This window comes from Apodemus sylvaticus, chromosome 5 (assembly GCF_947179515.1).
Source record: "Apodemus sylvaticus chromosome 5, mApoSyl1.1, whole genome shotgun sequence".
NCBI classification, from domain to species: domain Eukaryota; kingdom Metazoa; phylum Chordata; class Mammalia; order Rodentia; family Muridae; genus Apodemus; species Apodemus sylvaticus.
In genome coordinates, this window is record NC_067476.1 from 123,354,348 (window position 1) to 123,361,899 (window position 7,552).

At 38.9% G+C, this 7,552-nt stretch overlaps 1 non-coding gene across 1 annotated transcript; it reads left to right on the forward strand.

The window, feature by feature from the left end:
* Positions 1-1,029: 1,029 nt before the first annotated feature.
* On the forward strand, positions 1,030-1,102 carry Trnaf-gaa (transfer RNA phenylalanine (anticodon GAA)). Its single transcript has one exon. It is a non-coding gene; the product is annotated as a tRNA-Phe (tRNA).
* Positions 1,103-7,552: the final 6,450 nt, after the last annotated feature.

A 7,552-nucleotide genomic window follows, 5' to 3' on the forward strand; every position in this document is an offset into this window, starting at 1 on the left:
AGGTTGCGGGCATGTGTCACCAGGCCCATCCTGGATATGTTTTACTTATTCCTCTTCAACATTCCAATGGCCATGGGTTTCTCTGAATAGTATAGTTGCATGCAGAGAATGGAGGGAGTCATTCTGAGACCTAAAGGAAATCACGGCTGTTCAGTGCTTGGTGTGGGCTAGGCATTCAGTACTGACTTCATTTCCTGCTCTATCCTGTTCTTACTGACATGGGGGTGTCCACCTCCACATAACATTCATCTTACACTTTAATATGAGTATTTCCTCAGCATCAATGTTTTCCCTTCCTTTACCCAATGTGCAAATGCTAGTCATCCTCCTAGGATATGTCTGTCCTCTATCAATATTGGAACTGAATCTTTTCCTCTCAATCCATTTTTGTGAAGTGATTAGGTGCATTTGTTCCCCTAATTCCTGGGGCTTGATTGACTTCAATGACCCTTCCCTTTGAGAGATTTTCCCAGACTTATGCTATGTGTCACTCAAGGTTAGCACCCAACCACAGACTGAGTACAATACTATATTTATTTTTCCTTTCTAGTTTCATTAATGGGCTTTATGTCCACATTGCTCCATCATCCACATTTGTCACAAATTTGGGGATGGACTTACTTGTTTTAGGGTATTTTAAGTTTATATGTATTTGTGTATGCCTGAGCACCTGGTTTTTAAGGACTGGAATAAGACAGATAATAAATGATTTCCTGTAATGAGATGTCGAATATCCCTGAGTATTTTAAGAATGTGTTTCACTAAATTCTTTTCGTTTTTATAGCTTCACAGTATTGGAGAATATTGAATCCAGGGCCCTGTGCATCCTGCCATTGAGCTGCATTCCCAGCCCCCAACCTGTTTCAAAGCCGGTTTAGGACCCACTGAACCCAGGAACTGCTGTCCTTTCACTGTCAGGAGCCACTCTTCAAGGCTGAAGAAGCTATGTGAGTGGGCAGCAGAATAAGACCATGGGATTTAGAACTTTTCAATCCTTGTTTTAGTTCCCTTTGTAAATGATTGGAGGTGGCTGAAATAGCTCAGTTGGGAGAGCGTTAGACTGAAGATCTAAAGGTCTCTGGTTCGATCCTGGGTTTTGGTAAATGATTGGAGTGAGGCACCAGGCCTATCCAGTTTTGTCTTCTTTACTTATTTAAATGATTATAGCATCATGTAGTAGCATTCAATATTGTTATAATGTACTTTGGAATAATTAAAAGTGTTATTTAAATAATAATGATGCAGTGTTAATTAAAAGGAAACACACACACACATCACTACCAAATTAGCTAATACAAGAAATAATTATGTGGAAAATGCTGTGAGTTTTGTGTTTTATATTTTACATACATATACAAAATTCAATATGTGGTCAAAGAAATACAATGACCTTTGTTCTACAAATACTCAAGTTAATATTTCGTATACATTGAATATGGAAATAAATAAGTTTGTGTGTATTTATAGAAATGCCTTGTCAATCACTTTGTTCTTGAGAATTTCTGGTGTGTTATATAAATAAATCCAAAATAAACAAATAAACAGTATAATTTCAAGCCTGTAGAGAGTTGTCTCTGCAGTGCTACCATTTAGTAGCCAACATGGACAGACCCTTGTGATCTTTTCAGTCATATTGCTGTTACAAGCAATACTGCAATGATATATTTCATTAGTGTGTGTGTGTGTGTGTGTGTGTGTGTGTGTGTGTGTGTGTGTGGAAGCATTTGGAAAGGTCAGAGGACAACTTGAAGGAGTCTGTTTTCTCCTCCCATTGTGTGGGTTCCAGGGATTGAACTTAGTTGGTCAGGGTTGGTGGCAAGAGCCTTTACCCTCTTGGTATTGGGACATTTCTCTTAAGTATATGGGCAATTTAGTCACGAGCATTCATTACTGTCCATCTCTTACCCACTGAAGTGAAAAACCTCCTTTAGGTATTATTTTCCATTCATGCATTGGTCTGCTTTTGAACTCTGCTGTATTTTCTTGGTTATTTGTATGTTCTTTTGCCAGTACTCTAATTACTGGCACACACACACATATGCACACACACATGCACAAACACACACACACACAAACATATATATATATATATATACATATATATATATTAGAGTTGCATGATTTGCTATCTGTTTATGAAAGAACATTTCTATGTACATATATGTATACACATGTGCATGCACACACATCTAAACTGATCCTTAGTGTTCCTCCTTTTATGTGAATTCCAAGAATTTTAATTCCTAGGTGAATTTTAAGGAAAGTTTTTTTAAACTATCTATAAAACTGTTGACACTTTTAATACTAATTCATAGTACTTGTATATTAGTTTACAAAGCCATGGCATATTTGTATCGATGTTCCTTCAAGGCATATTAACTTATTCATAGCTTTTATTTAATTTCTTCAGAAAAATCATTTTCTTTCATGTATGGTATTACATCTTCATTAAGATTATTCTGGATTATTTATAATATAGTTATTGTGAAAGGAGTTTAAAATGAGTTGTGAATGTTAAATTCTTTAACATGTATTTATTTTGTGTGTATGAATGCTTTGTCTGCACATACGTCTGAACATCACTTACATGCCTGGTTCCTAAGGAAATAAGAAGAGGTTGTCAGAATCCCTGGAACTGGAGTTCCTGGGGGTGATGTGGATTCTGATGATGGAACCAGGGTCCTTTGGAAGAGCCACTGATGCTCTAACCTCTGAGCCTTCTCTTCAGCCCCAGACAGTTACATTTTTAAAAAGAAAATGAACTTTTATTTAGATTCGTCATGCCTTAAATGTTTCTTTGGTTACTATTGATTTGTTTACTTTCCTCCCAGACTCATGTTTTATTTTGCAGGAACACAGTTTCGAGCCATCATTTCCACTAGGGTTTATGGGAAATCAATTTTCTGACTCCATTTAGGTTAGAAATTGTTTTATTTTGTCACTATACTTGTCTGATAGTCTGTCAAATTATAGGTTCTAAATGCAAAGTAGCGTTCACTTCATCACTTAGAATATTTCTCCACTTTCTCTTATATTTATGTTACTTAATACATTTTGAACCAATATATTTTTTGTCTCTAATAATTACACACACACACACACACACACACACACACACACACACCTCTTTTTCCCCTTCACAGTTTTACTGAGTAGACCAGACAAATCTGCCTGTCCTCTGTTTCCTGGCTTTCAAGCGAGTCACTGAGTGTAGCCTCTTTTGAGGCTTTTTAAGATTTCTCATTATCAAGAAGTTCTAAAAAATTTCCATTATGTTCTATCAGTGGGCTATTTTATTTTTCTAAGTCCTATTGTTGGCACTTATTGAAACAAGATTTAACTCTGTCAGATCCCTGAAATTTTCATTTTATTTATTTTTTCCTCTCAGTCCTATGTATTCCACCAGGAAATCCTATCATATGACATTGTAGCTTTTGCATGTGACATTGTAGCTTTCTTGGAGCTTCTTAACTTTTTTAAAAAATTTATTTATTTGCTTATTTTTAATTGAATATCATCTTCATTTACATTGCCATGGTAAAACCTTTCCAAATTTCCCCCCTCCCCAAAGACCCCCAACCCCTCCTCCCTCCTCCTGTCTCCATGTATATGCCCCTCCACCCAACACACTCCCCCTCCCCCCTCGGTTTCCCTTTGTTGGGGCCTCTGTTGAGCCTTTACCTGACCAAGGACCATTCCTCCCACTGATGTCCAAGAAGGCCTTCCTCTGCCACATTTTTGGCTGGAACCATGTGTGCCCCTTGATTGATGGTTCAGTCCCTGGGAGTCTTGGGGTGTCTGGGTGGACGAAATCATTGTTCTTCCCATGGGGCTGTAAGCCCCTTCAGCTCTTCTGGGCCACCCTCCAGCTCCTCCATTGGGGACCCCATGCCCAGTCCAATAGCTGGTTGCTAGCATCTGTCTCTGTATTTGTAAGGCTCTGGCAGGGCCCTTCTGGTGACAACCATTGCATGCTCCTTTTGGTATACACTTGTCGTCCTTAGTAGTGTAGGGGTTTGTTGACTGTTTATAGGATGAATTCCCAGGTAGGGCAGTCTCTGGGTGGCCTTTACTTCAGCCCCTGCTCCACACATTGTCTCCCTTATTGCTCCTGTGAGTATTTTGTTCCCTTTCTTAAAGGAACCAAAGCACCATCACTTAAGTCCTCCTTCTTCTTGAGCTTCCTGTGCTGGGTGAATTGTAACTTGTTTATTCTGAGCTTTTGGGCTAACTTCCGATTATTAGTGAGTGCATACCATGTGTGATCTTTTGTGACTGGGTTGCCTCGCGCAGGATGACACTTTCTACCTGCTGACCCAGCTATACCACTCCTGGGCATATACCCAGAAGATGCTCCTACATTTAATAAGGATACATGCTCCACTATGTTCAGTGCTGCCTTATTTATAATAGCCAGAAGCTGGAAAGAACCTGGATGTCCCTCAGCAGAGGAATGGATACAGAAACTGTGGTGTATATACACAATGGAGTACTATTCAGCTATTAAAAATGATGAATTTATGAAATTCTTAGGCAAATGGATGGAGCTTCTTAGCTTTCTTATCATTTCCCTGGCAGTTTGCACTATGAGCTGAAAGACTCTGAGTTCTTGGATTACTCTTCAGCTGTGTCTGTGCTAGTATTTGATCTTGAATCTTTGACTTTTATTGTCACATATTTCATTTCTGAAATATTTGTTCATTTAAGCTTTCTCCTGCTTTGTGGCTACATACAGACTGTGCTGTCATTTATGTTTCTATGGGTCTGTTTGCTTTTTTGCAGTGATGAATTATGACCCTTGTCTTCATTTTAGTTTCCACATGTGTGCTGTTGGTACTGTTTCCTCCCAGTGTAGACGTGGGCCTGCGTGTGTCATGTGTCTGCGCATGCACGTGTCGGTGGAGCTTGGCACTTCTTTGCACGAAATTGGTTTTGCTCGGATGTTTGGTAAAACATTTGATTTCCCTAATCTTGTCAAGAATGCTGTTTCTAACTACTTAGGCTTTCTAATTGTGACTCTGTGGTACTGCAGTGTGTACTGTCTGAGTGTACCAGGAACTAATCTTTGCATCTCAGGCTCTGTGCTCCCCCTTGTACTCGCACCAGGAACCAAAGGAGCTCTTTAATCAGTTGTCTCTCTGTGAGGGGATTGTGTCTAGGATCCCCCTCGCATCCTGAACTCTGAGAATGCTTAAGTCCTGTACGTAAAATTGGGAAGTGTCAACAAAAAACCGTATAATTTCTCATGTATTTTGTATCATTTTGAGATTATTTATGATACCTAATGTAAATGATACATATATAGTTACATCATACTGCTTAGGGAATGTTTGATAAGAAATATATATATATATATATATATATATATATATATATATATATATATATATATGTGTGTGTGTGTGTGTGTGTGTGTGTGTGTGTGTGTGTGTATGTATGTATGTATGTATGTATGTATGTATGTATTTGGTAAAGAAATCCCATCCCCAATATTACATGAGTGATTGGCTGGATTCACAGAAACCTGCTATGGATATGGAAGCCTGCTACATTTAGCTATTTTTATTGTGTCCTGTAAACTGCCTGTGAGTGGCCACTACAGTGAGATTGTCTTTCCACAGAAAACACATGAATCAAGTCCTGCTAGGTGCTCCAGGCACTAGCAATATAAAATTGTCTTAGGCCTGAGAGTTCTAGGATTCAGTGCCTAGGGTGGGCAGAGTAAACCCAGGTTGCTGAGCCCCAGAAAGGCTAGCTCCTGGTAACAGCTTCTCAGAAATGCATTCTTTTTCCTTCCCTTTTTCCTTTGGCTCTAGATGTATCAAGTCTGACAGCTCCCTGGCTTTGGGAAAGGGGAATTTACCATTTACTGTTAAAAGATCTCCTGTTAGGCTTCTTCCCTGGGGTAGATCCTGAATATTAGATTCTGTGCTCTTTTCCTTATTAGGGCATTCAAAGCAAAGCAGACACTCATCTGACTCAGGAAAAAAAAAAAGGCCCTTTGATGTTTGCAGGCAGCTCTAAGGTGGGGAGAGTATGTCCTGAGCCTGCTTTGTGCTCTGTGATTATCTTCCCATACTTTTTCTTAACTTTTTACATTGTAGTTTGTTTAAATGCTTTTAAAGTGTGTTGCTGAGTGCAACTTATCTACCGGATTATGAAATTCACAGGTAAACATGCTGGAGTTGGAAGTAACCATTCTGAGTGAGTTCATGCAGACCCAGAAAGACAAATGTCTTAGCTGAGGATGCTAGCCTTGAATCTGCAGATGTCCGTGTTCCAGTTGGACTATCCTTAGAAGTCAGGAAATCAGTAGAGGGCCAGGGGCACAGTTCAGTGGAGATAAATTACAGTATATGTATAAAAAATTAGAGAGGGCTAATGTTACAGAAAGGTTTAGTAGGAATAAACCCTTTCTGTAACATTAGCCCTCTCTAATTTATTTTTTTAAGATTTAATTATTATTATATGTAAGTACACTGTAGCTGTCTTCAGACACTCCAGAAGATGGAGTCAGATCTTGATAACAGATGGTTGTGACCCACCATGTGGTTGCTGGGATTTGAACTCAGGACCTTCAGAAGAGTAGTCAGTGTTCTTAACCGCTGAGCCGTTGTCTCTCCAGCCTAGTCCTCTCTAATTTAAAGCAGAGTAGATCAGGGAATACAGGAGGGATAACTAACATGAAAGACCTTTCTTTAAAAATCATATGACTGCCTGCTACTATAGAAGCTTCCTAAAACACATACATGCATATATATAAAGATATAAATATCCATATTTAAGTGGAATTGCCTTATAGTGAGGCAATAATGTTCCTATTTGATCTCAGAATAATAAATAAATTAATTAATTAAATTAAATAAATAAATAAATAAACATCCAGTTCCTGGAATGGGTTATTACTACCTTTGTAGTTGTTGGTCAGGAAGGTATAACAGAGCTCTGACTATTGCAGGCTATTTCCAACACTCTTGATTACCTCCCAGAATGGTACAGTAAGATCTTATTGCTTAAGAGGCTACATGCTTGAATTATAAACAAGGGGTAATCAAGCTGGTACTTATGTGGAAGCTTCATACCTACTGGCTAGCTTTCACAGTGCTAGAAGGCGCTGTATATGTGATTAGAGGAGAGAAAGAATCACCAATTGTACCCATCTGTGGACCCTGCCAGCTGCAATATCGACAGGCTTGGTGAGACACGTATCACTGGTGCAGTAGGCATGAATTCACAGGAGTATCTAACCAGTTTTGATGGGCTATAAGGCCAAATGCATAAGGTGAACCTCTACCTTGATACATCACTGGGGCCCAAGAACATGTGGCTAAATAGGTCATAGGCTCCAGAGAACAATCTATTACTTTGCTAAATAGGCATGGTATTAAACTGTGACTGCTAGTGATATCCATAGATTAATATATTTGTCAACTCTCCCTGTGAACACTTTTTTTTCCTTTGTGGTAGATGGCAGTTAACACAGAGACCCACAACTGATTAAGATCTCTTAATAAAAGACTGGAATGTTCAACCACAAACAAGTCTTCTATAA